At 45.5% G+C, this 15,977-nt stretch overlaps 1 protein-coding gene and 1 pseudogene across 1 annotated transcript in view; one reads left to right on the forward strand and one right to left on the reverse strand.

Annotated features, from left to right (window-relative positions):
* The window catches only part of LOC149360289 (uncharacterized), a 98,925-nt gene that overhangs the window by 67,006 nt on the left and 15,942 nt on the right, over positions 1-15,977 (reverse strand). The window lies entirely within an intron of this gene.
* LOC149360291 (uncharacterized) lies at positions 5,657-6,675 on the forward strand (annotated as a pseudogene).

The raw sequence follows: 15,977 nt of genomic DNA on the forward strand, positions 1-15,977 counted from the left end.
TGGCTCGCACCTCAAAATGACGATTTAAAGCTGTGATAAGCTTCAAGCGGATTTAAAATTCATAACAAGTCGCAGAGTGCTCCGCGCGAAATCCCCTTTTTAAGTAGGGCAGTGCTTCACGGTCCATTCGAAACTTGGTAGGTAAGTAGCACTACAGGTTTCTAGCACGATATCTGATGTTTGGATTGTTTGCGAGTGTATGAAGGCATTGGGTAAGTTGCAAATTTCCGGCATTTGCTCACAAATGATGAAAACAGAGAGATGCAGACTGGAGCAGGGTGTACTACAAAAAACGTTAGTTGCAGAAGAAATAAACTTCGCAGTTTTGGTTATTTCTGACCCTATCAGGAAAACAAAATTGACGGGGACACTTAAAATCTTCCTTACGGGTATGACGAGATAGCTTAATGATTTATTTAGTCTTATATGAAAAAAGGTTGCGTTGACGCCGCAAGGTCAGGTGACCTGGGAGGCCCACCTGTTTGCTAGGTTGATCTCTGGGGACCAACTGCCAGAAAGTCATGCCCGTGATTTTTTGCTATCAACGCCGACGCAGAGAAAGCCAGCACTGGATCCAACGGACCCTTCAACCGTATCGAGTTAATAGTGAGCGCTTATATGCAGGCACATGAAGTAAATCAAGACCATTATTAATAACTTATCCATTATTTGCCGGTGCAGGTGATGACCACAAAAATAATATTTCGTAAACTTCTTCAAGCAACACTCCAATTTTGATACTCCGCACGGCAGGTGTACCGCCAGGCATTACAGGATTTGCAAACAATAAGCAGGAGTAGACCAAAGACCGGAAAACATGCGCTAGGTGCACTTTAAAAGGACGTCATTGCTAACCACATTTTGACCGACGTGCATAGCAATGACGTGCATAGCAATGACGTTTACTTCTTCATTGTGTAACTTCCCTGCTTTTGCCGTTTTGTAAACATCTTAAGCGTAGTTGATGAAGAAAATGCCAGCGATGTATTCAGGATATTAGCCGCTAGATGTCCCACTTGCAACCCCACAATAAGGATGACGACACCAATGAATATGGCACGCTTAAACAATCAAAACAAGAATAACAACGGACTTAAACCAGCATTCTTTCGCCATTTTCGAGGTGGTCGTATAGATTTCGTACAGAAGGAGGTTGCTCAGCAAACGACGGTGTTTTGATCCACCGTGGTGAATTCCAAGCGCCGAATTGGCTACTTTATTATAAACTGCTGCTGCTATTTTCTAAAGAGCAAGGTTACAAGGGTAAATCGGTGTTTTATTATTTATGTTTTCATACATGGCAGATCAGATATGCTGCTATCAGGAGGATCATAGTCTATAAAGAATCACGACATTAACAAGGGTTTGCCAAATTAGGCAAAAAACATGAGCATCGGGATGGCCATGTGAAGCGGGGAGATTAATAAGTATGAAGGTGATGTTCCAGAGTAATATTAGATGACTAAAATATGGAAGGGTAGCATATTCTAACCCGCCACATTTCTAGGGAAGAACAATTTTACATATATCCGTTAGGGGGAAAATTTGTGCCAGTTAATGTCCCTGGATATGCATGGTCATCCTTTATAGTTACTTTTTATGTTTCGGCAAGTTTGTTTTATTTTTCCTTTGGGACACTTATTGAGAAAGATGAGGCCACGACTTTTCTACGAGGTTCAAGAGTGTGTATGCTATGTGGTCTCATAAGCAAACACGGTGACTGCCGCCTTTCTTTAAACACCCTCGGCCTGAACCATATCTTTTTCTTATTATGTGGGCCCATACTATGTCTGCATATCCGAGCGGAGTTCGAACAAAGCTGTTCTATGCTGCGTGTTCGGTACTGAAATGAATATGAGGAGCCAAAAGGTCCGAATTCCAGCAGAATAAATTCCTAGTGATCGCATTGACCGGATTAGTTTATTCTTTAGTGTAACTACCAGGTACTTGCATGAATCCATTTCTAAAATTTTGTCGTTATGAAGCTGGTAAGTAACAGTACTCGCATTTTTTCTTCTGGTGACTAGCAGATGTACTGTTTCTCCAGCGCTAAACTCCATGCCCGAGCTTGCGCAGCAGTGTGAAATAGCCTGCAAATGTTCAGGTAATATCGCATTAACCAGTGCGCATGCTGTTTCTTTAAAGAAACAGTCATCGGCAATTCATCGGATGAAAACGCCGCTGTGAATGACGTCAACGAAGTCACTTATGTAAATTAAAAAAAAAAGGAGCAGTGCCACGACACATCCTTCTGGCCACCCGAATCAAGTGCAGTAATCGCGAAGAATAGTTATAGTTCTCAGACTACTCTTTGCTAGCTTACAGCCAGCAAATACAAAATTGTATCTGTGCCCTGGTTTCCCACTATATTGCTGACATTTTGTTGTTGGCTTTATTGCTAGCATGCAGATGCGAGCTCAGATGAATGAGGTCCTGGGACAAATAAAATTTTGTGATCGGCATACACTATAAATCTAGCATCTTAATAATGTTTATTAAGCCACCTGCATAAATGTTGAATAATAACAGACGAAGAATATGCAATAACACATGATGTGACAGTTGTCACCTTATGGAAACTGCAATTGATCAAGTGATAACACCTCCTGTTTTTGTTGTTATAGTTTTATATTTCACGTTCATATTTCATTTGTTGGCCATAACACCTTGTGTTTGTTGGTATTGTCTCTGAACCAGCAGTTTCTAGATTAAAAGACCATTTTACTTGCAGATGTAAACGATTCAGGCCCTTACTGCAGTGTACCAACCACTGTCTACCACTAGATTTGGTCGGCCGATGAAAACGCTTTTGCAGAAGTGAAGAAACGACTCTCTGAAGAGCCCATACTGAATATTTCTGACGTTATCAAGCCATGCATTATGTAGTGTGATGCATTTAATGAGGGAATCGGTGGCATCCCCAAACAGCCAGCTGATGACAACCAGGAACAGCCCGTTGCATTTTATCCACGCATACAGTCAAACTTGAGCAGTTTTGAGCGTTTCTGCCCTGCTCACGAAATTGGTGCAACGTTGGTGTCTTTGTCCTCATTCATTTTATACGAGTTTAGTACAGTAGAACCCACAAAATATTACAGTGCCAAGGAAATGTCGCTGCTATAACCAATACTTGCTATAAATAGATTTTAAGAAAAAAAGACAAAATGAAGATTCAAACATTTCAATCTCGCAGGAAGTTGCTTCCTAATTCTGGGAAAAGCCACATGCTGGCAGCGTTGCGTGCTACACATAAAGCGGACAGACATCTTTTTCATAAGTATCTTCATGCTCTGTGTCCAAGCGGAAAAGGCGGGGGGATCTGGGGGCTCTTGTTTTCTCTTTGTATCATTAGGGGCAGCGAACTCAATTTGAAGGGTAGAGGGGCCTCAGACGAAGTGACATGTGCCAACGTGTGGTCTGTCCTGGAGACTCATGGTTTTGTCATAATCTAGCACTTTTTTATCCTGGCTCACAGTAGCAGAACTTTTATAACCAGTAGCATGGCACGAAAACTTTGTAGTTAGCGGATATTTTTGTATAGAATGCAGTGCCAGACGACGCAGATTTGTAGTTAATTCTGATCTAATCAGGGAAGTGCGTGATCCAGACATGGTATTGAAAAAACACGACAGTCCCGTGTCATCTCTTTATCAGATTCCAGCGCGAATAAGGGAGCGGTTTAACCAAGAGAAGCGTATTATGGCGCACATTTAGCATTGCATCAGCGTATGTAACGCACCAGCAGCAAATAAAATTGCCAGGATGCAATAACACATGATGTGACAGTTGTCACCTTATGGGCTCCGATTAATTTCGACCGTTTGGTGTTCTTTAACATGCACTGACATCGCACAGTACACGTGCCTCTAGCATTTCGCCTCCATCGAAAAGCTACCGCCAGTGCTGTGATCGAACATCCGTCTTTCGATCAGCAGTCGAACACAGTGACTGGCTATTCTCGCCTCACGATAACAGGTGTATCATAACTTTAGCTGGAGTGCAAGCGGTAGCTTTGTATTTTTTCTAGGAATTGGAAGCACCTGACGAAGCCTTGAAATAGCTTTTCAGCGACCAACACAAATATCGCCGAATCGGAAAGGGGTTTCAAGGGTGACGTCGTTGTTAACAGCTAAAAATACCAAGAAGGAAAGTAAAATTAAAGTCTTTATTGTGGTCATGTTCCAGTTTTTCCGTTATTGATTATAAATTCCCAAAGTACACGCGGCATTTACCGTCCAGTTTCGCGAAACTGGAATTGTTTTAACTCTTGGCAATTCAACATTTTGGCAGTTTAAGAACAAGGAACAGGCAGATGTAATGGGCCCTAAGAAGGGAATGAAAAGAATTGCATTCCACATATCCGTCAATGGGTATTGGCTTTCCGTCATGGCACTTGCCTTGCAAGTTTGCTACTGTCCACCTTAAAACAGAGCAGTTACCTTCTTCCAGACATCGACAGAGGCGGAGTGGCGCCGAATTGCCGATGATTTTGCCGACCGATGACAGTTCCCAAACTGCTTGGGAGTAGTTGATGACAACCATGTGGCTATTGTCTGCCCTCCAAATTCTAGGAGCAGATACTACAATTACAAGGTAATCACACTCGTGAAATGGATTAATGCCATGACAATTGTTCTCATAGGGAAATAGCAATCCTATTTCTGTCATCACTCCAGAAACAAAATATTGCTGCTGGTATTTACCAAGGTAGATTGCTCTCCACTGCGATTTAAGTTGCACTTCAAAGCTTAAGTTGCTCTGACCGTTCATCTCGCGTGATTCCCCTACAGAGTCGAAATACAAGTCATTGTGCATGCTTGACGACATTCAGTGTATACAGGCACAATACGTCACTGTGCGTGCTTTCTTGCCTACATTGAATAAACAAGTTATTAAAGGCAGCTTAGGAAGCAAGTACTGTTCAAGATTTCATAGCCTGCATAGACGGTCACAATGCTAAATGAGCACTGTGCAGAAGCTGCTTGTTATGGGTCGGAAATACTACAGACTATGCAGATTTGTAGTTAATTCTGATCTAATCAGGGAAGTGCGTGATCCAGACATGGTATTGAAAAAACACGACAGTCGCGTGCCATCTCTTTATCAGATTCCAGCGCGAATAAGGGAGCGGTTTAACCAAGAGAAGCGTATTATGGCGCACATTTAGCATTGCAACAGCGTATGTAACGTACCAGCAGCAAATAAAATTGCCAGGATGCAATAACACATGATGTGACAGTTGTCACCTTATGGAAACTGCAATTGATCAAGTGATAACACCTCCTGTTTTTGTTGTTATAGTTTCATATTTCACGTTCATATTTCATTTGTTGGTCATAACACCTTGTGTTTGTTGGTATTGTCTCTGAACCAGCAGTTTCTAGATTAAAAGACCATTTTACTTGCAGATGTAAACGACTCAGGCCCTTGCTGCAGTGTACCAACCACTGTCTACCACTAGATTTCCGGGAACAGAAGGTTCTTCTATTGTTCTAAGGTTTAAGTGCTCAAGAGAAGCTGCCGTGTTGTATAGCATGGAGTCACACCTTCGCGCTTGCAGCATTGAGCTTTTGAAATTGATGTAGTTTTATGTGCCATACTTTTAATTCAGTCTTTACTATGATTTTCATTTCAGGGCACATACTCAGTACTGCTGATGGCTGTTGTGGACAGCCACCGCAAATACGTATTAATAGATTTAGGCGGAATAGGTCGGTGCAGTGATGGTGGAACATTCAAAAACTGTGACTTGGCCGTGACCTCAGCAGAGGAAGCATTGATATCCCCAAACTTGGGAGGCTTCCTAGGTAAGCAGCTATAGCGCCGTACGCTTTTGTGGGCGATGAAGCCTTCCAACTGAGGACTCACTTTATGCGTCCGTACCCAGCGAGGCATCTCGATGACAAGAAGAGGGCCTTCAACTACAGACTGAGAAGAGCACGGTGGAAATCGACCTTATATTATGCGTTACTGAAAGAAGGTGCTAGAAAAATCCAAATTTTGTAAATTTGACAGCTTTATGTAGACTTTGAATTTAAGCTTGTTAGTAGCATTTATATGCACTGGACGAAGTATTAGTACAAAGCAAAATAGAAAACTCAAAGACATAAATATTAAACGCGTTGCTATCATAACACGTTAACATTTCTGTAGCTATGTGTCCATCTCCCCACCAGGGTGGATTCCAGAGTAGATTTTTTGAACATGCTATAAGCCTGTTTTGAGATCCTTATTGTCTGAAATGTTTTTTGTATTCCTTTTTCAGGCAATGTGCTGAAAATACCTTGGTCCTTACTGCAGCTAGGTGGCGGGTACTGTTGCGAGCTATCTCCCTGCGCCCTAGAATGTTGACTATGTTGTCAAGGCCGCCTGTGTCTTGCACAATTTCCTGACAGTCAAAAATCCTGTTGCGCAAACTTACACTGACAGAGAGGACGTGTTAGGGTTTGTTGTTGCAGTACATTGGCGGCAAGGCACCCAAAGTAGGGGGACAGTTCAGACCCTCAGTATTTCCCACTTGCTCCTACCCATTCAAGAAATCACCGTGCTGATGCCGCTGCAGCCAGGGACTTCTTTCCCACCTACTTCAACAGCGCGGATAGCGAAGTCCCCTGGCAGAGGCAACAGCCAGGCATCTCTAAGGTGGCAGCCCTGAGACGACGCGCACGCCAGTAACACCATCCACGCTACTAAAGGTAGGGTGCTTTTGCATTAAGAAATATATGCCGAAAGTTTTTACTGCATTAGTACCGGCCGAGCTGCTTTAACCTGTGCAGCTGACTTAGCAATTCTGGAACTACTTTGTTGTAGTACGGTCAAGTCCACTTAAACAGTATATCGGCTATAACAGTGAACAGCCCTGGCACCGCATTCTATACAAAAATATCCGCTTACTACAAAGTTTTCATGGCATGCTACTGGTTATAAAAGTTTTGTTACTGTGAGCCAGGACAAAAAAGTGCTGGATTATGACAAAACCATGAGTGTCCAGGGCAGACCGCACGCTGGCACATTTCACTTCGTGTGAGGCCCCTCTACCCTTCGAATTGAGTTGGCTGCCCCTAATGATACAAAGAGAAAACAAGAGCCCTCAGATTCACCCGCCCTTTCCACTTGAACACAGAGCACGAAGATACTTATAAAAAAGATGTCTGTCCGCTTTATGTGTAGCAAGCAAAGCTGCCAGCATGTGGCTTTTCCCAGAACTAGGAAGCAACTTCCTGCGAGATTGAAATGTTTGAATCTTCATTTTGTCTTTTTTTCTCAAAATCCATTGATCACAATTATTGGCTATAGCAGCGACATTTCCTTGGCACTATAATATTTTGTGGGCTCTACTGTACTAAACTCGCATAAAATGAAGTAGGACAAATACACCAGCGTTGCACCAATTTTGTGAGCAGGGTAGAAACGCTCAAAACTGCTCAAGTTTGATTCTATGCGTGGACAAAGAGGGCAAACAAATTCTCCAATAAAAATGGCTGTGGCTTAGCTTGGTTAAGCCTGGTGATTGCGAAGAAATACGATAGGTTCCGCCGTTTGGTTGCGTTCTAGCGTTCTGAACTATTAGTACTGGAAACAGATGCACATTGCTCACTGTCGGCCAAACTCGTAACTTCTTCTCTTGCTTCTGACGTTGTTTCTACCGAAGACGTTCACCGTTTTCGTCGGGCTGCATATTGAGCACGCCGCTTGGAAAGTCATTCTTCTCGTTCTTCTGCCGCCTCCGTAGCTCGCTTATGCTTCCTCTTTGCATTCTGCCGAAGTGTCTTGCTTGCTTGAGGCGGCATCTGACAGGCTTGACGAGAGAAGTGAACCGGCGTTGGTGCCTACCAGCCTTGCGCTGCGACGGCGCGAGATGGGGCCCGTTTTTTTTACACAGATGGTATGACGGCACTCCGAGCGCGGCGCCCCAGGTGAGAGGAGCGGAAGTTAGGCCGCCGTTGGTGCCTATCAGCCTCGCGCTGCGACGGCGTGTTGTTGTTGTGACTGAGAGGAGGATGAAAAGGAAATTGCACGGGCCTGCTACTGGCTCTAGACAAGCCACCACCGCTGCCACGTGCAGATAGAGGAGAGGTAAGAGATCAGAGGAAAGGGAGAGAGGAAAGGAAAGACGCGCGTCGCAGCAACAACCGCGTCCGCCGGAGCGGACGCTGCTCAAAAAACAGATAAGCGGCCGAAGCCGCGCTCGCCGAAGCGAGAACAGATACTCCAAACGGCGTGAGATGGGGCCCCGTTTTTACACAGATGGTACGACGTCATTCCGCGCGCGGCGCCTCTGGTGAGAGGAGCGAGAGTTACGCCGCCGTTGGTGCCTACTAGCCTCGCGCTGCGACGGCGCGAGATGGGGCCCCGTGTTTACACAGATGGTATGACGTCATGTCAAAGGTCATGCCAAAAGTCAAGTGGGGCCTACCACCGCCTCGCGCTGGAACGGGCAGAGGTGGCAGATAAAGTAGTATTGCTTCGCAATAAAAACAGAAGGGGAAGGTGGCTACTAACCACCATGGTTCCTCTTGTGAAAATTAATCATTGTGCATATGCAGAGCCTGTTACGGAAAATGAGGAAATTAATACTGTATGCAAAAAGCCATGGGTTAGGTGACCAGTTAAAAACAGCAGTGATCTTTACGGCCAAGAATGTGTGTGCATCTTTATCACACTGCTCACATGGGCAGCTGCTCTTTGTCAACAGGGAGTTCCTGCAAGACCATGTGGAGATCGTCGAATAGGTTCTCGCCTCTTCATTCATAATGTTCTCAACTCAGGATGACCACTGTTTTTTGTGCTACATGCAGCAAAGATAAATGAGTTTTCCCAGGGGTGAAGAAGTTATCTGAAGTTTTGAGTGTCATATTCTGTGTGTCAGACACACAGCCAAGAAAATGATTCAACAAAATGACCTGTGTTAGGAAGAAGAAAAATGGGCAACACAGCTTTGTTTAGCAGTGTATTCCTGGAACGCTTGGAGCAGCTTTATCTGCAGCCCAGTCGAGTGGCCTCCGGTACTGTTTTCATCATTTTGCCTAATGATAATCGGAAAAACTCACAATAGTAAAAATTTGCGTTACCAATAAGGGCCTCGGTGAGCTTGCTCAGGTTAGCTCTATTGCCTCATCGGCCCGGTCGGCCTTTCTTTTATGCCGTTTGCCCTGCGCAAGCGCTGTTTGTGGCAGTGGAGCCTCCGCTGCCGGCAAGTCTTCATGTGCAGCAGGAAATGTGCAGCAGTCAGTGATTCCTGCGAGCATGGATCATCTAGCACCCATTTTTCAAACTGTGAAAGTCCATCGTTGTGAATAGTTTGAGTGCTGAGCAAAATAATCAATGAAAGTTTGATCGCCGCAGTGCAAAGGCCACCGTCGCTCTGGCAGGCGAGCCATAAAAGCCACAAAAATAAGCTCATAAAGGCCGCTTTGTGACTGGAAGTGGCAGCGGAGGTTCGGCCAAGCCTACCAACTAAAGGTAAGCTGATATCGTGCTTGTGACGAGTACTGATTAAGTGAAATGTGCTCGCAAACGCTTGTGTTTAAATCCTGCAGTGGGTTTCGATCTAGCGCAAAAGGGGTGGAAATCGTTGCGGAACAAATTTCGCCGGATATACCAAGCGAGTGGTTTCTTGGCCGAGTTGGTTTACCATATTGAAATATACCTGCGCTTAAAAGACACGGACTGAAAGAAAGAGACACACACACACAGCGCTTTGTGTGTGTGTCTCTTTCTTTCAGTCCGTGTCTTTTAAGCGCAGGTATATTTCAATACCAAGCGAGGACGGATGCAAAGAAAAGGGGTGCCGGAGCCGTAGAAGTGGCCGACAATGATGTGGCGTGGCAGTATTTTGAATTGCTGCACTTCCTGAAGGACACCGGGCACGGCAGACCGTAAGTTAACTGATAATTTTGATCCCCACAACGAGCTGTTCTCGAAAGCAATGCATATACTGTGTAGTGTAGTGCTATGCCATTACGACGATTCAAACTTGCATGCAGTGAGCACGGTACAACGAGACGCAGTTGCGCGCAATTTGTGCAAAAACGCACGGGCAATTAGGCGGCATTCCTTGGCATCCTTGGCAATTTCGGAGGCAGGTGCGCGAATAAACCCTCTTTCAAGTGATGAGGTTCATGGGTCATCACAGACAACCGCTGGGACGACACCATGAAACTAAACATCATCATCCTTTAACTGGCTGACGTCGCAAAGCCCTGGTGCCGCAACTACGGCTTGGTTATCGTGACCTGGTCAATGTTCCAAACTATCTTCACCTAGGTTTGCAGTTTTCGGGTGCGTAAGCGATGCGCCGAGCAGCGCTTTCGAGAGCGCGCCCAGCAGCCGGCCGACGTATTCACCATCTGCATTGAGGAGGTGGCGGATCTCTGCAAATAGGTGAACATTCAGATGCGGGAGGCCGATAAGATCAAGAATATCATGAAAGGTTATCGATGAAGATATTCCTTCCAAATGCTCTTAGCCAAGCAGCCCAACTCCATGGCATCCTTAATGATCTCGTGCCAGAGCTGCGAGGAGCTCCATAAGCAACGCGTCCTCACTCGCCGCACCGTACGGCAGGCTAGCGCGTGGTAGCAGGATGACCGCAGCCGATGGACAATATTCCGAAAGGAGGCCGCACGTTAACTCGCATTCCTACGTGGAGGTCCGGACCCACCACCAGAGCTGCCTCATGCACTTCAGCAGACTATTGAAGCCCAGGTCGCGGAAGCGTTGCCATCTTTGCCTCATCGAGCTATCTCTGACCATCTTACGTAGTACGCTGCATTTCTGGCCAGAACATCGTACAACCGCTTGCTCCCTTTCCAAGGCGCCAGTAAAGCTCCGCTGCCTTCGGCGACCCGGCCAGTGTTTTCGTGTCGGGCTCTCATGCCACAACCGTCGCCTCGCATCGCGCCTGAAGTCCCTCACTATGGTCGTCCGTGGCGCACTTTACTTTCCTCATACCTTTTTCGCTAACGATCACGATATCGTTTTCTTTTTTGTATGTGCGTTTAGGATAGTCAGAACAATGTGCTTGGAGCTCTTCCTTCTTGAGCAGTAGGATCTTCGGAACTCAGAACAGTGTGCCTGGTTCGGTGTTGCTACTAAATTTCACGTGTTTAATGTTGATCTCATATATAGGCAAAATCAGCACCCAACGAAAAGATGGCATTGAGGATTTTTTATACTTTTCAAACACAAAAGCGCAGCATGCACTGCTGGTCTCTAATTACGGTGAAAGGCTTGTCATACAGGTAGCACTGCCACCGATCTACAGCGTCAACAAATAAAAAAGGCTAGTTCTTTGAAGGCATAGTTGTTTTCGTGGTTTAGAAGTTAGCAAGCGTAGTATGCAATGGGCTCTTCCTGGTTGTCATCGGCTCGCTGTTTGGGGATGTAACCGATTCCCTCATTAAATACATCACAGTACATAATGCATGGCTTGTGAGCGTCAGAAATATTCAGTATGGGCTCTTCAGAGAGTCCTTCTTCACTTCTGCAAAAGCGTATTCATCAGCCGACCAAAGTCATTTCGTGTCCTTTTGAAGCAACTTCGTGAGTGTCAGACAAATTGATTTGGGGAATGCGCTGCCCATTTACGTTGAAAGCCTTTAAAAATCATTGAAGGTTCTTTTGTCCCTGAAGTAGGGGCAAACGCAGCAAGGCATCAATTTTCCTTTGTTTGGATGTCTCGACGCCCACACAAATTTTATGCTCAAGAAGAACTCTAGTTTGGCCTAGTTGGTTCATGATTCAGGAGGAAAACGGCGCAAAAAAACGTGCACAAAAGAGACAAAGACGACAGGATGGCGTTGGTCCTGTCGTGTTTGTCTCTTTTGTCCACGTTTCTTGCGCCGTTTTCCTCCTGGAACAAATTTTATGTTCTAGAAACTGAACAAAACACTCAGCAAAAGAGCACTTCTTGCGTTTGAGCTTGATGAGCTTGGCGAGAAAGTATTAAAGAATTGCATCGAGACGTAACACGCTATCTGCGAACGTCTCCAAGTAAATAATGATGCCATTAAATTTGTTCGCTACATACTTGAGATAGTGTTTCCTCGTGACTGCTATTAACGCTATTTTAATGTCAAAGGAGCATTCCATAGATGGAGTGGCATCACAACCGATTCATAATGGTCGCTAGGCCTGAAAAAAAGTCCTTTTGTGCACATCATAAAGGATGCACTTAGATATGCCGATATCCTGACATGGCGCCCCGTGTAGTGAAGTGCCTATACTTGTCTAGGTGATATAAAGCATCGTGTATTCGAGTAACAAAGGTTTAGTGTTATGGGGCTTAACCTCCCAAAGCGACTCAGGATATGACGGAGGCCGTAATTGAGGGCTCCGATTAATTTCGACCGCCTGGCGTTCTTCAACATGCACTGACAACGCACAGTACACGCGCCTCTAGCATTTCGCCTCCCCGGTGCTGTGATCGAACATCCGTCTTTCGGTCAGCAATCGAACATCATAACCACTGAGCCGCCTGGGCGGCTATTCGAGTAATGAGTTCGTATACAATTACGGTGACGGCGCTCAGCCAGCGATAATCAATGCAGAAACGTGTGCGTTCTTAAACTTTCTTTTCTGCCAAGCTGACCAGAGCAGGGTAGGGGGATATAGTAGGCCTCTCAAAATGTTGCGCAGGATGGGCAGCCACTTGCTTCTTGGTTTCTGTTCGATCTGTTTGCGAACATCTGCATGGTCGACGTGCAGATGTTCCGTCACGTTCGTATTTTGTCTTGACTTCTTCAAGGAGGACCTGATGATGTTGCGATAGCTCCCCACTGAACGATTTATCAGTGTTTAAGGCCACGCAGACAGGATATAGGTCTCCTTCCTTATGCGGCGGAACAAAGAAGTACTCTCGATGAATGACGCCCATGTCGTTAAAATTCACTATTTTCAAATATGACGCTGTATTCAGGCAAAGGATCAAATGAGCCTCCATGCTCTGGAACGAATGCCCTTGAACGTTTCTCTTTTCGTCGACAATTGTAGCTCGACTCCAACGTGGTGGAGTTTTGTACTAGCTGCAGCTATAATTTATTAGAAAAATACTTGATTGCACAGACGATTGTTGCTCCCGTATCAAGAATTTCAGTAACAGACTTCTCGTTCATGGAAGCTGTATAGCTTCTTACTGGAGCTCTGGGTCACCCAGCACGTTTCCCTCATCGGTGTGAAGAGGAGACATATGGGCGCGGCCTGGACAGTTGTTGTGGCACTGCTTATAGTGTCGAAAGCCAACGGCTGAGCAATGTTAGCTCTCGGAGCTCTGCAGGGATCTTCTCCTAGCAGATGGCACTGGCTACGACGGAGGGATGCCTGTGTTTTGCCTCATTGTTGCACTCCGGACCAACAAAGGGGATGAGCTCGCCCTAATCAGAGTTGCGTCAACTCGCTGCGCCGCGGTCAGCCACTGCGACAGAGTAGTGATTGTCATTGCCGCGAGGGGAGGCTCATGGTCGAGGCTCATACCATCAGTGAGGATAGATATGGCATGAGAGTACTTCTATCCAGCAAGCAACGCCGAATGGCCTTGTTTGTAGTAAAAGCTTGACGGTGTGGCCCTTGAACAAGCGGTAACGGATGAAGAAGCAGGGGAGGGGGGGAGGGGGGGGGGCGGCGTCTTGGCCAGTTGGATCAGAAAGACCTAGCATGCGACTCTAGAGGTCATTCCGCGATTCCGTGTTTTCGAAAATGTCTGTGATGTCCCAGCGAAAACCATCATCGTCGGGGTACTCTTGATGTTTGGCAGTATGCCGCGTCCCGATCGCGGACCAGCTGCTGGCTTCATTTCGAAGAGGCGAAACCATTTCGCGACCGGCACGCCGTGCAACATTGCGGAGTTCTTGGGAGTCCGGAGTGCCTTCTTTGAAGTTGACATGATGCAGTTTTATTCTGTGGATTTGTGTGACCTGGGGCGGAACCGATGTTGTGTGAACGCCATGATTACTCTCATTCGCCCTTGTACCTGTTTTACTTGGAGAAGGCGGCCTTGCTATCAGTGGTGCTCCAGCAAGAAAAAAAAAATGCAGCATGCTATAAAGACTTGGGACAACAAGCTCCAGCTGTAGGACAGCTCCTTCGGACGAAAGTGGAGCCGTACGCACGCATATTTCTTGAGAAAGACGGCTTAATGCACAGAAATGGGTGGTCGCAACTTTTTGGACGCCGTTCTGATTATGCAAAACGCAACCTCGTCCTGTCAATAGTGTGGCCTGAAATAAATAAGTGGGTGGCTATTCTCGCCTCGCGATAACAGGTGTCACATAACTTTAGCTGGAGTGCAAGAGGTAGCTTTGTATTTTTTCTGGGAAATGGAAGCGCCTGACGAAGCCTTGAAATAGCTTTTCAGCGACCACGACAAATATCGCCGAATCGCAGAGGGGTTTCAAGGGTGAGGTCATTGTTAACAGCTAAAAATACGAAGAAGGGAAGTAAAATTAAAGTCTTTATGGCCGTCATGTTTCAGTTTCTTCGTTATTGATTATAAATTCCCCAAAGTACACGCGGCATTTACCGTCAAGTTTCGCGAAACTAGAATTGTCCTCGATTTCGAGCATTACTACGTGTCCCTCAGCGACGCCCTGGTTACGAAGGCCGCGTCCAGACATCGCTACTGATGGTAAACCTGCTTTCGCCAACAACATGAGAGGAACAGCGTGACACTTTGAATGCGCGTCAGAGAATAACCAAGCTCTCATATATCTTATACTATCAGGTGAGGGAGGGTTTTTTGTGAGTAGAGCAAAAAGCACTGATCTGAAGAAGGCTCGTGATATATTGCAACTTAATGTTATATTATAAGGATAGAGGCTTTGGATCGCATTAATACCAGTGCTCTTGCAACTAAACTTCAGCACTACAGTTTTCGAGGTATATTTTAGATGGTTTTGCATAGTTACTTAAAAAATCGAAGTACAGGCAAATTGTCACAGATCAGGCCTTACATGTCTCCGGTGTTGTGTTCCTCAAGGGCAAATTCTTCGTCTGTTATGGTTCAACATTTAAGCAGATGGCTTAATAAACATTAATTAAGATGCTAGATTTATAGTGTATGCCGATCACACAATTTTATTTGTCCCAGGACCTCATTATCTGAGCTCGCATCTACGAGGGGGCACCCAAAAGAAGCCGGACTTATTTTTGTTTGAACTTATTTGTTCACATTTTAAGCACAGACCTTCAATCCTCTTCAAAGTATTCCCCACTTGCAATGATACGCTTGTCGAATCTTTCACTCCATTTTTCAAAACATTGCTTAAATTCATCTTTTGTGATGCTTGACAGTGCCTCCGTCGTTTTTTTCTTCACCTCAGCAACATCAGCGAAACGCTTTCCATTCACCTACTTTTTCATTCTAGGAAACAAAGAGATGAGCACGGGGCAAGGCCGGGAGAGTATGAGGGTTGAGGAATAGGGGTCATGCCATTTTTGGTCCAAAATTGTCGTAGAAAAAGGGCTGTGTGAGCAGGGGCATTGCCATGATGGAAAAACCAGTCACCCGACCGCCACAAATCTGGCCGCTTCCACCGCTCACTGTTGCCCAATCTTTTCAAAACATCCAACTAGAAAGCCTGGCTAACTGTCTGACCCTGCGGAACAAATTCTCAATGGACGACTCCTCTCACGTCCAAAAAACAATTCAGCATTGTTTTGAGGTTTGGTTTCACCTGACGAGCTTTCTTGATGCGAGGTGAATTTTAAGTTTTCTATTGGCATGATTGTTGCTTTGATTCAGGATTCGATTCAGGAACACTTTAGTGGTCCCCATAGCATCGTCCTTGTACGTCTTTCTTAATATTTCAAGAGTTTCCATTCAACTTTTTCCGAGCAAAAACCAGAATTTCACCGGCGCGCGCTGTTCACGAAAATCAGCCATTGCAAAAACGACATTCACACAAAACAGTCGTCACTCTAAAACTCTGCCTAAACTAGTCTGAGCTCCTTTAAACGACGGCACTCGGCTTAGTGACTCT

Source organism: Amblyomma mixtum, chromosome 2 (genome assembly GCF_055824585.1).
Source record: "Amblyomma mixtum isolate Tamu chromosome 2, ASM5582458v1, whole genome shotgun sequence".
Taxonomy (NCBI): Eukaryota; Metazoa; Arthropoda; class Arachnida; order Ixodida; family Ixodidae; genus Amblyomma; species Amblyomma mixtum.